This window comes from Nymphalis io, chromosome 26, assembly GCF_905147045.1.
Source record: "Nymphalis io chromosome 26, ilAglIoxx1.1, whole genome shotgun sequence".
In the NCBI taxonomy this organism is placed as follows: Eukaryota; Metazoa; Arthropoda; class Insecta; order Lepidoptera; family Nymphalidae; genus Nymphalis; species Nymphalis io.
This window is the reverse complement of record NC_065913.1, coordinates 636,310-653,973: the sequence shown is the minus strand read 5'-3', so window position 1 is coordinate 653,973 and position 17,664 is coordinate 636,310. Positions and strand designations below refer to the sequence as shown.

Below are 17,664 nucleotides of genomic sequence, written 5' to 3'. Positions count from 1 at the left end.
AACTGTTACATATGAATCTGCTCTAACCCGCATTAGAGCAGCACAACGGAATAAAGGCACTCTTATTCACAAGTAGAGGACATTTTTTCAAAGGAATATTCACAGACTAGTACTTTACTTATGGACACGTCCAAAACGCGTAGGTGCTAGCCGGAAATTAACACTATTTAATTTATATGTATTCAAATTCAACATATAAACTTAAACAAAAATAATTAAATACATACATGATATAATATCATAATTTTAGCAACGAAGAAATCCCAATCCGATCCCTATTAAAAACCCGCTACCGCTTACGTATTGTATCACTTTCTTCACTGAGGTCATATCTGGAAGCTCGCCAATACCCAACTGACCGTCGCAGTGGCCTCTAACGGTATTATTTTCACCATTAACTTACTTCATTCATTACTCATAACTATTTTGGTTACTGAACATTCATCAACATCTTAATTAATTCAATCGGTCACGATCTAAAAACGACCTTCCTTATTAGTTTTATAAAAAATCAACTATGGCGTTTTTGAGAATTTCGAGAAGTATTTTTTAATACAGGAGGAAATCATTTTAGGTATTATTAATTAGAGCTTGAAACAATTGTTATAATTATTGTTAATCAAGTCAATGGATTTTTTTTTTTTTAAACTTGCCAATCTTCAAAGGTGTGGTGTCCAAGCATTTGATGTACGATTCTTTTACTTTAATTGAGTTTAATGCTTTGATTTATTTATAAAATTTTAACATATTGATCAAACAAAAATTTAATGAAGCGAAAACAAAAATTGCAAAAAGTAGTAAAAATATACGCTGGTATATAAGCTAATAATCTATTTTTTTTTTATGAAGGTAAAAAATGTGGACGTACTGGTCCGAGAAGTATAAATCATTCTATGCGCCATCAATTATTAGCAACTAATCTATAAACTAAAAACTTTAATAATAATAATAATATCCTGGGACATTTTTCACACACGGCCATCTGATGCCAAATTAAGCTTGTACAGAGCTTGTACTATGGAAACCGGACAACTGATTACTACATATAGTATTTATCTTTTGTAAATACATACTTAGATATAGATAATTTACCCAGACTCAGGACAAACAGACATGTTCATGCACACAAATATCTGTCCTGGGTGGGAATCGAACCCACAACCTTCGGCGTGAACGGCAAGCATCCACCAACCACGCCAACCGGCTATCCAACTTTATATATTTATAATATAGATAAAAAAACCCGCACACGTTTTACTGGTAAATCTGAAAAAACTTAAAGGCGAATGAAAGTCGTCCTAAAGGTTAACTATTTAGGAGATAAAATTAGGTTTATGAGATATACGAACGTAATAAAGTCAAGGCTGGCGTAAAGGAGATTCGTTATTACATGTTTTATGACGCATAACTTTTTATTTAAAGAGAACTATGAAGAAAATGAATTTTACCATCCTAATAACACGTTTATAATATGTAAATATTATGTAAAAATTTTACGTTAGTATAGAGATAACTTTTGAGTGGAGTGTTGGTTTTTTAATAATACTATTATTTAATAAATAATTTTATTACATTAAGTAAAAACCAATAATTACAAAATTCACTAAATTATCTAAAAAAATACATGTTAATTTTTCAAATTTCATATCAGAACAACTCAATAACTTAAATTCTGAACCCGGAATTCAATCTATGAGAATGTATTTGGTAACATAAGCTATAGCACAGATACTACGAAACTATATTCACATTTAATAAATAAAGTAGCATATTTTATATCGCCACCTGGACTACATCAAAATAGTTTCATTTTAACAATGTATCTAAACCTAGTTTGTTCTGGTTTCTAAAGTATATTATGTGGTTAATGCTAACTTATATAACAACACTATATTATATTTCTTCGTCTTCTTAATAAAGAATAAAAATATCAAAAGAAGTTATTACTTCTTTTGATATGAAATAACGATTCTAATATTTCTCCAAAATAATAAATGCTATTATAAATATCAGATGATATGACAATAAATATCAAATTATTGTAATTGATAATTATGAATAAAAATAATGCTAAAATTGGAAAGATATTGCTTTGTCCAAGCCCATCTGGGTACCACTAATTCATCACATATTTAACCTCGAAACAAAAATATATCATATCGTTGAGTTCAGGTTGGAACTGTGAGTCGGTGAAACTGCACAAGGGATGGAACGTTTTAGTTCCTAATTTGGCGCATTGGCGATGTAAGGAAAAGTAAATATTTCATACATCACCAACCCATGGGAGAGGTGGTGATCTCTTACATTCAGATGGCCCAGTATATATTTTATGAAAAAAATTCAGCACTTAATCTTAATCATAATACGACATGTGACGACAAATGGGACGACAATTCGACACGATCAATCAAGCGTATGACCTTCACATGCTTTCTACAACACACGAGAGTAAGCTCTTCAAACTAAGCTAAGTTAAAAGTTTTTAACAAACAAATGGAATAACGTTTCCGCACGATCCAGATTTGAATCCTGGACCTTGTAATCTGCTGCTAAGCCAATCACCAGACCAACAAGGTTACAGAACGAAAACACACAACGCGTATAATATTAATCAAGACAGAGAACACGACAAATAATGTAACGTCCACGGACATTGATAATACAGAGCTTTATTAATTTCTAATAAAGATTCTTATTGTAATTAGAAGACAAAAAATAATCAAATCAAATTAAAATATACTTTATTAATGTGGGCTCTTATATGTACGTTTAAAACGTCACGTAAAACTACCACATTGAACCGTTCGGCGTGAAAGGCCAGTAGTAGATACTTGCCTTTCACGCCGAAGATTGTGAGTTCGATTCCCACCCAGGACAGACATTTGTGTGCATGAACATGTCTGTTTGTCCTGAGTCTGGGTGGAATTATTTATATAAGTATGTATTTACAAAAGAGAAGTAGTATATGTAGTATATCAGTTGTCTGGTTTCCATAGCACAAGCTTTTTACAAGCTTAATTTGAGATCAAATGACCGTGTGTGAAAAATCTCCCAGGATATTATATTATTATTATTATATACAACCAGTTTAGAAGAAGGTCAGTCAGTGGTCTTGTCTTATTCATTAAACACAATATACATATATATGTATATCATGAATGAACATACCAAATACTAACTCCAAGCTCATCATTTATGTAATCTTGTACAGTATTATACGCCTGATTTATTTTTTTAGATATATTCTATTAACCCTCTCAATTAAACGTACAGCTTATGTAAGGAGTGGAGGTGACAATAGCCCCAGAAGTCAAGATTGAACCAGTTACCCTTATATCGCTAGACGGCCGTAAAACATTATATATTTTAACATGCGTTTTAAATTGATGTCTTCGTAAATTTATCAATAAAGCAAATAATAACGAAAATTCAACATACAATAAAGAAATACATTAAATAAATAAGTAAATATTTAATGGACGCCAGTCGGGTAATTTATTAGAATAATAACACATGACATATCCGTTTCGCACATGAGCTCCTAGACTAAATAGGTCCGTGGAAGTATTTATAGGCGCGCGGTTGACCCCGTTGTGGACGCTGGACGGATTTCGGAAAACATTGATTTTTGTGTTACACCATCGACCAGCATTCATGAATTATTTATGTAAAAGAAATACAGAAATTAATTCTGATTCTTTCTGCACAATTAACTTTTCTATTTTACAATCTAAAAACAATTTTTAAATATCATAATTCGCAGTTCCTTTGAACCAGCTGATGTAAATTTTTGCTTGTGGAATTGAATGGAAAAAAGATTGCTTGTCACTTCCAACGATCATAGGTTAGCCTAAACCAGGTGCAAGCCATTACCATCCATTTGTTCTTTACTTATATGCCAAATTAAAAATAAAAATTTGAAGATTTTCGGTAATCAAATAATTATACTTCATAACATATTTTTAATTTATTCATCAATTATTTTCTGTTTTGAGAGAAGCAATACTTCTCTCTCGTTCGAGTTTGGAAATATAATGTTAAATGAAATTCAAATTTTCATGGCTAGTAAACGTCATTATAAGCCTTAACTATAACTCCTATACTACACTACTTGACAGCTCCTAGAGTATTATTTTATATTACACTAATCATTTGAACCGATTTCGTTCAAATGTGATTAACAAATACATTATGTACAATTGAAAGTTGTAAACAAATATATTTGCTTTCGACATCAGCTTATATAAGTTACAGGTCTAGTTGTTTATTATTATATACATTTTCATTTATTTTTACATATACTATATACTTTCTATGCCTTCCTAAATAAATGATATGAATTATTGTGTAAGCATCCGTGTTATTTCTTGGTGCATACCTAGGATAAAAAAATTACAAAGATTTGAAGTATGAGTGATCGAGTTTAACTGCAGGACAGGATATAACATCTTAGTTCCCAAGGTTGATAGTGCATTGGTGATATAAGTAATGGTTCATATTTCTTACAGTGTCAATTTGTATGGATTTCTTTCTATGGCAGTATATACTTGATAGTAATTGGTCACGGTCAGAGAGATTGTCAGTTTTTATAACAATTTAAAAAAATACATGTATTGATTGGAATGTGTTGGGATGTTCGACAGTGGAGTGTGCAATAATTATGAGTCTCATTATATTAATACTATGTAACCAACATCGCTGATTCATATAAAACCACAAAGCTTATATAATCATTTCGTGTAACGCTTTACAAAAGATTGCTAATACATTTCGGTGTGTTAAATAGAATTAGTTCTACAACACGAAAATATCTTGGAAACCATACGATTTGTAACATACAATAAAATAATCTTCATGGTGACGCGATGCGTTCACGATCTATGACATCATTCTATCAAAATAAAACTAGTTGAGTGGACGAAATTTGTGATAAAATTGTAGTAACGTTATTAATAACACTGCTTACACGCCTTGGTTTACTTGCTTTCTTGCCGATTTTTAACCTAAAGTAGATTTGTAATCTGTAGGTCTATGACATCGTTGCTCCCAAACGAATGTTCCGATTTTGATGCGGTTATTTCTGTTGTAAACCTGATGTGATCGTTATGGTTCTCAGCTAAAAATTATAAAAATCTGTTCTATCTTTTTCAGATCACATATTACGATTCGCTGAACCAATGACGTTTTTATAAAATATTACTAGGTATAAATTACATTAATTTTACATACCGTACCGTAACAGCCTGTGAATGTCCCACTGCTGGGCTAAAGGCCTCCGCACCTCTTTTTGAGGAGAAGGTTTGGAGCTTATTCCACCACGCTGCTCCAATGCGGGTTGGTGGAATAGACATGTGGCAGAATTTCAGTGACATTAGACACATGCAGGTTTCCTCACGATGTTTTCCTTCACCGTCAAGCACGAGATGAATTATAATCACAAATTAAGCACATGAAAATTCAGTGGTGCTTGCCCGGGTTTGAACCCACGATCATCGTTTAAGATTCACGCGTTCTTACCACAGGGCCATCTCGGCTTTTTTACATATAATAAAGTAAAAAGGCCAACAAACACTTGTGATTTTTTCTTTGTAGAGGTTTTTTTGTGTCGGGGGTTAGTTAAATCTATTACTTTACTACTAAGGCGGTAAAATAACTGGAGGGTGTGATCCCCATGGAGATAATTTGCACAAAGTGTTTAAAGTCTAAGTTGTACGTGATACTGTGATAAAAATGTGTTCCCATCTCCACTCGCAAGAGCGCTAAGTAATAAAGTAATGAATCGCTACTTAGGTGCTCGTGTTAACTGACGATGCTTGTGCTTCAGTTGAAAAATGTTTATTAAGATGTAAAGAGAAGCGTAAGTTGTATATAAAATGATTTTTACTTTAACGATGTACTAATGTGGGAGTTGGTTGAATGTGCAAGCTCATCTGTGCAATATCATCTGTGCAAACTCAACATACCAGCAAATGGTGATGTTCTACTGATCGAATCATACACAAATCATACACAAAGCGCAAACACGTGCATTTATTATTGCATATCATAATTAGACGGGATGGCAATCCGACACAACTGGAAATGTTCTCAGACACAAAACCAATGAGTTTTACGTTTGTGTATAATATTTAACAGTAACAGCTTGTGAATGTCCCACGGCTGAGCTAAGACTTCCTCTCCCTTTTTGAGAAGGTATAGAGCTTATTCCACCACGCTGCTCCTCATGAGGGTTGGTGGAATACACATGTGGCAGAATTTCAGTGAAATTAGACACATGCAGGTTTCTTCACGATGTTTTCCTTCACCGTATAGCACGAGATGAATTATAATCACAAATTAAGCACATGAAAATTCAATTGCTTGCCCGTAAATATTATAATATTTAATATTAGATTATTGTACAATATATTATTTTGTACAAGCATTATCTACTTATTTATATGCGTATAGAAGTATTGCTTAAAAAAAAGAAAATTAATTTCGAATTTCAAATACTGGCAAAAAGAGATCAGTGTTCAACTAAACAACTGCTATGCAACGTTTATGTATAAGACTGATAAATTTTTTTATGCTTATATATTAATAGCTTCTTTCTTATTACTATTATTATTTTCACATTTTGATATATTATATTAAGTATTAGGATAAGTCAATTATTGAATGTGTTCTATTTTACGTTTACGATTTATTATGTGAGTGCATATGGGAAGTTTTTATTGTTTATTTATGGGTATGGTATGGGTATGGGTACGTATAAACGAACACTCATAAATATACAATCCGTTTATATGAAAAGTATATTGCACATCATATTCATGTATTCTACAGGAAAATTATAGGTTTGCCAAATATTAGACAAACATAAATATGATGATGAGATGTTGGTAGAAATCCTTTATAAATATTCGTTTAGTATAACGCACGGGCTGTTTGTATATTAAATACAACAGTATTTCAGGCTTGGATACATTTATCCTGTCACCAGTCGTCGCGACTTAGTTTGACCAAGAGGACTTGTTAGAACTTCGAGTCCGTAACAAGCGGTGTCAGCGAGTTCAGTGCTAGTTGTCGCGGTTTAGGCGATTCTGAAATTGTATTTAATATGTGTTTTTAAACAAACAGTTTTTTAATAATATAAATATTATATCTATAATTCCTTAACCTAATTTGTATGGTACTATCAGTCCCAGTACGTAAGCAAATCTAAGTCGATTTTAACCTTCAACTGACTCTTGGGTCTAATGGCTCATAAAAGGCTTTATAAGCCTATCCCATTCGAATATAATCGATAAAAACAAGTCTTATATTTACATATTCCATACGACGAATCATATCATATACAATACACTATTATAAGAACTGTTCTTATTATTATATAATTATATTTATTTTTGATACAATACTATTCTAGATAACACGTAGTATTCATTTTAATCAACTTCGCCGCCATTCAAAAGAACGCATCGGCGATTTATGGAATGGTTGATATGTCATGCATCGGCGTTGGGTATGGGCGGTGATGACCCCTGGTCAGCAGGTATGTTTGCTGGTATGCTTTCCTAAACATATTATATAAATATTATATTTTAGTACTAACAGTTATCAATACATTTGAGTCAGATTGTCAAATTCATCTAGCGTTTATTTTCAATGTTAGTACTTAAGTCACAAACTGCTCACGATATAAAATCCCATTAACATTTCTTGTACTTAATTAGGAATTAGGTAAGTTTCTATCACCTAGTTTGCGCCTTTTCGAAGTAAATTTATTTTAAAGTATAGGTAGGTGGACGAGCATATGGACCACCTGATGGTAAGTGGTCACCAACGCCCATAGACTTTGGCTGGCACTGTATGAAATGTTAATCATTGCTTAAATCACCAATGCGCCACCAACCTTGGGAAGAAAGTTGTTATGTCCCTTGTGCCTGTAATTACATTGGCTCACTCACCCTTCAAACTGGAACACAACAATACCAAGTACTACTTTTTTGCGGTAGAATATCTGATGAGTGGATCCAGTCAATACAATCTTCCTGCCTGCGTTTCTTTAATAAGATATTGCTGATATTTTGAACTGTTTAATTAAAATACCTGTATAAATCGGTTGAAAAGTAATTAATCAGTTTCTTTCCGGTTCTACGTTTCGATTCAAAGGTGCCTTTATGAACCTTCTTGAATAGAAAATATTTTCAAGTGGTTTCCTCCACGTCATATTATTTTTCCAGTAAATCCTGTAGGTACTGCTGTTTATCGACTGTGTCCATAATGATTGTTTCCGGGGGATGATTAGCAGATATTTTGCCGCTAAGCAGCAATACTTAGTATTGTTGTGTTCCGGTTTGAAGGGTGAGTGAGCCAGTGTAATTACAGGCACAAGGGAAATAACATCTTAGTTCCCAAGGTTGGTGGCGCATTGGCGATGAAAGGAATGGTTATTATTTCCTACCTCGCCAATGGCGGTGACCACTTACCATCAGGTGGCCCATTTGAAATACAAATTTTGAAATACAATGTTACATATTATGTATAAATATTTTTATTATTATTGCTTAGTTATTGTTTAGTGACGTAAGGTAAAAAAAATAAAGAATTTCAGTCTATCTCTTTAAGGTTAAAAATAACCTAACAACACAGCTAACGTTATTGTCATTAAAACATTTAAGAACGGCTACTATACTGGCTTATCTTATTAAGAGGTTGAAAAGAAGAGAAATTCCATACACAAAATTCTTTAAGCTAAATATAGCTCTCACACTTAATACCCATTCTTTCACTTTTACGCAATAATAAGACCGACTTAAAAAGCTCATATCTTCGCTGCAAATGCCACTAAAGTTATACCATTTTAAACCGGTCAGGTATTAACTTAAAGTGGAACGGATACGCTTTGCTATACTTGACCTATATGTCGCTAGCAGTGGGGCCACACATCAACACCCGTTGGAATATAGTATTTATTTTTAATGAGATAAGACATATAATCGCGCATCAAAATTACTCGTTGATAATACTTATGTGGGTTCTCTTAGAGATGCGATATTATAAATAGTTTAATTAGGTCTTTATAATAATTTCGTACATAAAATAGCATTTATTTAAAATAGGTCGGCAAACTAAAAAAGGCCACTTTTAAGTCACCACGACTCATAGACACTAGCAACGTAAGAAATGTTAATGATAAAGAAATGTTATCCTTTCAACCTTGGGAACTAAGATGTTATTTTTCTTATACCTGTGATTAAATTGTAATTATTATATTTAATAATATAATGCAAATACAACTTTTTTAAAGTACGTTTTTAGCAATGAAAAAAATTATACTTGTCAAAAAAAAACAAGTTTACCTTTTGTAAATATAAAAGAAATATAGTTAAAAAGATAGGAACACAAAAAAAAAATTTTATCACACGAGCATTAAAGAAAAGTGACAGAAATAGAATTTAAAAAGAAATCGTCGAAATTAAAACTTTTTTTTAAAGAAAACTACGTTGAGCGCGAGGCGACCAAAGTTTTAAGGTTAAATTTGAAAGTAACGTCTGTGTATGTATCGTTTATACGTGAAAAGCATGTAACGCGATTTAAAAACTTCTTTATGTGCGATGAGAATACATGTTCAAGGCCGCAATGTTTGAATAAAACATTTCTTACACATATGTTTCACTTATATCATGCGCACTAATTTTAATTATTTTTTATTTAAAAAACCACATTTTCGCGAACTGACATCGGCTTGTGTAACTGTTTTATATATAAACATAATAACGGACAGACAGACATATAACAAAAGTTCACAATAACAATTTTAATTTTAAACAATTTACAATACGATTCGGTACCAAACCGTATAAATCTCGCACTGACCTAAATTTCTAAATTAAAAATTCTGTTTCCACCATCAAAATATTTGAGTTCGGAAGTTCGGTTTTTCATTTGTATTCCGATGAAAAATATTAATGTATTTGAAAGTGTTTCTGCGTTGTGTTCGCGAGTTCTCATTTTTTTTTATTTACTATAAATGGTTTGTACTTCAAATACATTACATACAAATCTCTAGAGGTATGCAAGGATAAAACACACACATGCTGTTGGGTAAAGGCAACTCTCTGCACAAGCCATCTGCCTCAGTCCTGCGTCAATCTGGTCTGACGCCCACCACTCCGTTAGCACCTTTTGTCACTTCCAAAAATCAAGCGTCCTGCCCATCTCCATTTTAGATTCATAGCCGCAAATCCGACGTCTTAAACTTTGGTTGTTCGATGCCCAGAAAGGACCTCTCCATTGGTCACTGGGATATTTCCACTTTGTTCACGGCTTTATGGGTGAACAACAATTAGTTGCAAAAGGGATTCTACTGAATGGTTACAAAAAAAAACTACAAGTTGTAACTTTGCGAAGTTGTATACTTTTGGTATGTACTAAAAATCTTTGATATATAAAAGTGCTTAATAGTATATCTGGTTGAAATTTAAAGATTTCAACAATGATTGAGCGATCACCGTGAAAGTACATGTATAAAATATAGAACATGTATGCTTTTTTCTTTTCTCTTTGTTCTACCTCGCCTATAAATAGCTGCCTCTATCTGTTCCTAAACCGTTCAATCAATCGCCATGATCAATGGTCATACGCATAAACGACAAATACTGCTCGGTTACGTTAGTAAAACATAATATAACAAAATATTATCCACATATAACATAGTAGCAGACTTAGCAGCTCGTAGCAAAATATATTTTCTCCCCTCAAAAGAACTAGACGCGAAGCTCAGTAAGTTTCGAAGTTATTTTTTTTAATATTTAATACGTCGTCAAAGTAAACATTTAAAAAAAAACTTCCCTTTTAAACCGCTCAATGTTGGTAAAACTTAGGATTAACATGAGATGAACCTGAGATTAATTTGCAAAATATAATTACTATTTATAAAATAAATGCTATGCTGGTTACTTGATGATATCTTATGGAGTTAAAGAATGCTGTCTTCTTCTTTCCTATGTAATACCAACGATGACAGAAAAAGAGAAATCAATATTTAATGTGTTATTATTAATTATTAATCTTAGTAATAATCATCTGATTCGAAATAATTCTGTTCAAAGGTATATACACTCTGACCCCAAGAAGCAGGGAAGCAAGCAGTCCCATCGCTTACATCGCCAATGCGCCACCAGCCTCGGGAACTAAGATGATATGTCCCTTGTGCCTGTAATTACACTGGCTCACTCACCCTTCAAACCAGAACTATGATGTGTGGGTACCTAACCAGACGAGCTCGCACAAAGCAAAGCCACCACTTTAAATGGTGGTAGGGCTCTTTGTAAGTACAAATTGATATAATATTGGCGTATATCAATTCAATCAACGTATATCAAAATAAGATAAAAAACTTTTGTCTAGCAAAAATCTCTTGAATTTGACTTTGAAATATCTTCTTAGTAACGGTTTATATGATTTTAAGATAAGAAGAAGTAGACGATAGACCGTTATTTGTTGCCAAAAAGCGTTCATGTAAATAAACCACGTGATGATGTTTAGCTGGTCCCACTATAGATAGATCGCAGTATTAGAATTTTTTTTTAAATGATTATAATATATTCAATGTGAGAAACCACGCAAATACACAAGTATACGAAAACGTTATTACTGGCAACACATATAACGAAGAATCGGTTAAATTTTATTATGATTAATGTTGCCAGATTTAAACGCAGTGACGGAGCGGTTTCTTTTTACGAACGAATAATTTTAAGAAGAGGAAATAAATTGGGTAGACGATAGGATTATATTTTTTATGAATTTAGTAATCTAATTTCGACCTTGATTAATTATTTTATTATAAATAGTATTTTATAATACATTTTTTCAAATGTATGTATTATGTGTTTTCGAAAATCGTTCCTAGCCTAGAGCTTTGTGAGGCATGTGTGGGTACTCTTTAATAATTTTACCGCCTGTACATATTGTTTCAGCGTTTAATGGAAAAGTAAGTCGGTGTAATTAGACACAAGAGACGTGATATCTTATATTTCTTGGTTGGTGGAGCGTTAAACGTGTAAGGAGTAGTTTATATTTCTTGTCGTGTAAAGATAAACTGGTCACAATTACTCATAAACATTTAAAATATGAGCGGAGTTAAGGAATAAACACTCTCCAACTCAAATTGATTGCATTTGAGCGGGACACGACTGAAAATACCTTAACTTCAGATTGCCTGAGATCTAATATATTTAATTAACAAGACCTACAATTTAACCGCAGAACCCCTAAGTATCTAGGTTATGATCTAAACTAATAAACAAATGAGCTATTTGTAATATAAATATATATAAACGAATTATTTATAAAAGGACAGTTGCATAATGCTATTATGAGGAATCTTCTTTACAAAACACACACTTGACCCATTTCCGGACGTAATTTTTATACTGACATTATATTATTTTCAGACAAACCGGTGCAATGTGATGTAATTTAATATCTCCATTGGAATATTTTATACTATAAGCTTTAATATTATTTATGTTGCATGTTAATTTGTCCTACTTATGGTTGCCTCGAGATATTAGTAACTAGATTTTATAACTGCCTTATTAAAGTCCTGGGTTCGAACCCATGGTTGTACCAAAAAAAAGCTTAGACTTCCTGATTTCAAGCAATTGCATACATAGCTTTCGATGCCTATTTCCGCCCCCCCCCCCCCACGACTATGATTTCCAGAAATCCCTTTAATAGCCGCCGATATAAATGGATGCTGTCATCATCACATCTGTCTATTAGTCAGAAGTCACTAGTTTCCGCGTAACACACGTACAAATCGACAGATATATTCACACATCACACATTATAAAGTGAATCCATACTACCGCGAATAAATTAAAGTTAAAAAACAAACATGTTAATACACGTACAATGTTATGTATGAATTAAGATAACGCAAGTGCTCCGACTTAAAAAGGTGGTAGATGGGAGGATTGTATTGTGATAGTAACGTGTGCAACAAGGGTTCGTCTCTATATATATGACTTCAGATAGTGGTTTTTTTTTTATAGATAGACGGACGAGAATATGGGCCACCTGATAGTACGTGGTCACCAACGCACACAGACAATGGCAGTGTTAACCATCGCTTACATCGCCAATGCGCCACTAACCTTGAGATGTAAGATGTTAAGTCTCTTGTGCCTGTAATTACACTGGCTCAAATCGGAACACAACAATACCATGTACTGTCGTTTTTCGGTAGAATATCTGATGAGTTGGTGGTACCTAACGACGAGCTTGCACAAAGCCCTACCAGCAGTAAACTTCGGATCTGGTCTCCAAATGTATAGTGTAGGTTAGCATATGATGCTGATAAAATTCTATACAGTATTATGGGGTTATAAATAAACGAAAAGTCAATTCTCTAATATTTTTTTTTTATTAATATTATATTATAATTTAGTAATTTACAAAATATTGTCAATATTACAATGATAATTCTAATTGTGTATCTGATTACAATATTACTTTTCTTTTATATTACAGAAATCATGATCATTACATAGGATTTGATTTGAATTTAGATTATTAATTTTTATTATTTTAGTCAAATTTTAAAATAGTCCCTCAAGATTCCCACCCGACGCAAAGCTGCCCATAATGCAGGCCGCATTTCCGCGTTGTATGGCAATGGACAACCTCTGTGCCAAGTGTGACCCGGAGCGACTGTCAAAAATATTAATAATTCTCTAATACTACACTATTATTTTTTGTTACAAAATATCTTGACGAACGGGAAAATTGCTATCAGATGGTAAGTGATCTCTAACACCCATAAACATTTACTCTGTAAATAATCCTTACATCGCCAATCCCCTACCAATCTTGAGAACTAAGATATTATGTCTCTTGTATTTGTAGCACCTTTTAGCGTTAACGTTTAGCTCGTCTGGGTAGGTAAAACCCACTCATCAGATGATGAGTTTCTATCTTTGCGGTAGAATATCTATTCTACCGCAAAACAGTACTTTGTCTTGTTGTGTTCCGGTTTGAAGGTTGAGTGAGTCAGTGTAATTAAAGGCACAAGGACATAACATCCTAGTTCCCAAGGTTGCTAGCGCATTGGCGATGTAAGCGATGGTTAAAATTTCTTACAATGCCAATATCTATGGGCGTTGGTGACCACTTACCATCAGGTGGCCCATATGCTCGTACGCCTTCCTATACTATAAAAAAAGCAACAGTAGCCCACGCCTTTCAAACCAGGACATAACAATACTCAACGTTACTGTGTAGTTTCTAAAAAATAACATAATTGATACAAACATATATAAAAATCAACTACTCAGTTTCTTGTAGTTTCTTCTCGACAGGCAACTTTCACATTTAATATAATTGATTCAAAAGTTCTCGTAAAAGCTATATCAAATAAAGTGTTTACTATTTTCTATTTTAAAACTCAAATTAAAAAAGTTGAAGTTCTTTACTTAAATTGACGATATAAATGCAAATATATAGCACTATGTGGAATTGGTATACGCTGTACCGATATTAACGATATTTCATACCAATAAATAAGTTTGGGAAATTTCGCGACACGAGCTTGTTTTTGCAGTGTGGACTTTTTTAATTTAAGCTCGTCTATTGAGAATTAAAACATTCATGTATATTGTATCGGTTTATATAAAACCTTTTTCAATAATCTATATGAATAAAATACGGATACAGATAAAGCTTACGAGATAAACTTTAGAGCTTATTCCACCACGCTGCTCTATACCGGCTCGGTGAATAAACATAATAATAGTAAAATTTTATACAACACATGCAGGTTTTCTTAAAATGATTTCCTTTACTATCGACCATAAGTTGCGTACCCTGGTTTGAACCCGTTCGGTTAAGATCCATCTCGGCAAACTGAGCCATGAAGAATTAAAAATATATATATTTTTTGAAAAATAAATGACATTCGTTTTAGATTTTTTATTACACAAAAAACTCTATTTATTCAATCTTATAAGAATCCGTACATTCGTTAAAGTGTTTCAGTGTAACAAACACGCAAACTTTCACATATATAATAGTTGCAAAACCATACAAGTTTATTGAATAATGCTCATATATTTATAATATCAGTTAAGTTATTAAAACTAAAATGAAAGAGACCATACATTACATCTTAAGTTTTCACAAGTAACTTAATATCACTTAGCGCGCGATGTGAAATCGAAGCTGTCATAGAATATTTTATTTTTATACGCATATTGTTCCTTGCATCAAATTGATTAATATTATAATGTCTTAACTTCGAATGTAGTTTCATATTTCAGTTTTAACCGTTACACTAAACTGTAAAGTTTCTTGTTAAATCTTCTTATTCTCGATAGAATCTAAATCATGTACCGGTGGTAATTTTACATTAAATATAAGCTTGTGATATGACGAAAATGCTTGCAAGAACCTACTTTAATATATTTTAATTCTCTTTTGTTGAATGTACTCGTGGTGTAATATATATTTTAAGCTATTGATCTAATAAACTATTTCACATTACGTCAATTAAATAAACGCATATCTTATTACTATTATTTAGCATTAATCATCATATATATGAATACCGAATGGAAATAAGTTCATATGCCTATTTATATATAAGGATATTTATCCGTCGCTAGTGTTTTAAAAACGTATTTAAAGGCCTTGATAAAGTTGCTACGTTAATGAAAACAACAGTTTTAATTCAAATTCCTGAAAACTAAATAACAAATTTATTTAATTTTTATAACCGTTATTTTAATATTCAAAGCTTATTTGTTCCTTTGTTCTATTTATAAATTACTTTCTATTAAATTCTTAACTTTATTTTTAAATAATTACTCCTTTATCATGAATATTAATTTTCATGAAGCAATTTTTTTATGTTAATATTATTTTATGAATTCATAATATTTCGAAACTGTTCTTAATTTAATAAGCATTAAAAACGCAATCTTGAATGTATATTATATTTTATTAAGTTATATTTCGAAAACGTTCAAAATATAAAATAACAGAAGCGCACGTTAAAATAATCTAAAGAAGATTTTGTGTTGAGCTCTATGCGCAGCAAATTAAATTGTTAGCTGTTCGCTCTACAATACTAAATCTGTATATTAATGATATTATAATATATATATATTATATGAAACATACTTATTATAATAGTTCAATATTTATATAAATATATAACCGATATTAGAATGGCAAATAAGAATTTTAATTTTCTTAAAAGCACTTAAGTTCTAAGTCTAATTAATTTAAATAAATTTCGTTCAAAACAACAATGAAAATAAATAATGAATAAGCTTAAGTTTTCAAATAAAATAATGTCTCTTTGTATAATATACAATAATGTATCATTACATTAAATAACAACTATCAAAACAGCGAAAAATGCGAAATTATTATTTCACAATAATTTTTAGAAGTTTGACATTTATTTATAAAAATAAAAATAGCACAATGCCACAGAACAATCTTTTAGGCGGCGTGTTTTTGCTTTTTAATTTGTAATGTGTATTTTGTTCTTTTTAATTTAATTTTGTATTTTATAAAAATATCTGCCAATTAATTATTATAGTTTATTACACAGTATTACTTGAATTAAACTTTCCTAATTTAACATGTCTTTAAAATAGCACTATCTAATTATAATCAAATTTAAGTAAATACGCTGTCAACACGTGAGAACCAGCACCTTATTTATACCAAACGTGTGAACGCGAAAAGAATAATCACAAAAATAACTTACATTTCTTACGTTCCGAAATTAGAACACACACACATCAATTGTATTCCATCATAACACAGAAAGCACTTCCCGCGTTTATTTTATTTAAATCACAAAATTGTTCTCCGCATGAAATCGTACGTAATATCATTCGAACACGCGTCACGTCCACACCGCACGACGGTCAAACCGATACTGAAGCTTGGTGCGCCCGGCCCAGGGGCTGTGTGGGTGTGTGCTGTACACAGGGGTAGTTTCGCGTGTGTGTGCGTGCTCTTCAGGTCAACAGAATTCGGTAAAGACAAGCTTGAAGTAGCATGCCCTACATTTTGGTTCCTTTAACTTTTCCACGGTTGCGTTTTTAGTGTTAATACGATTATATTGTGTATCTATAGTTAATAACATAACTGATCACTATAAGGTGTTAAAGCATTTCTACAACAAAAAGTCCACAGACTAGCTATCATGATTATTTACGAGTTATCATGATTAGGCACCTGAATCTTATGGTATTATATAATTATTTTTTTGTATATATGTAAATTTATTTCGTTTATTTTGGAAACGCGTCTAACGGGTTTTTTATTAAATTTATCTATCCAAGAGATTTTTCTGTAATTTTTCACAAAATAATAAATAAAATTGCATTTAATTATTAGACCCGTGCGAAGCGTGGTGCCTGGTTACTTTAGTGTTTATAGTAGCAGGATGTAGATATTTAATTATATAAAATTAATATGTCGAACAGAATAGCGACTGACCTTTGAATCGATAAATTTACAATGAATTTAAATTAATAAAAAATAACTTAATATCAATAAGTGATTCTAAATTGCTTAGAACATCGAAGCCAAATAGAAACCTGACAAGCTCGTTGTCAGGTTTCTACAGGTTATGTATACTTTCTTCAGCAT

General features: G+C 32.0%; 1 protein-coding gene across 4 annotated transcripts in view; it reads right to left on the bottom strand.

Annotated features, from left to right (window-relative positions):
* The window catches only part of LOC126778426 (hemicentin-1), a 448,643-nt gene extending 431,714 nt beyond the window's left edge, over nt 1-16,929 (bottom strand). For 3 of the 4 annotated variants that reach the window (XR_007670140.1, XM_050501937.1, XM_050501938.1), the window contains exon 1: nt 16,772-16,923. The gene's annotated coding sequence lies outside the window, so the exon portion shown is untranslated. Of the gene's footprint in view, nt 1-16,771 lie in introns of all 4 variants that reach the window. The other variant, XM_050501936.1, reaches the window with a different exon arrangement.
* Between the last annotated feature and the right edge of the window lie 735 nt (nt 16,930-17,664).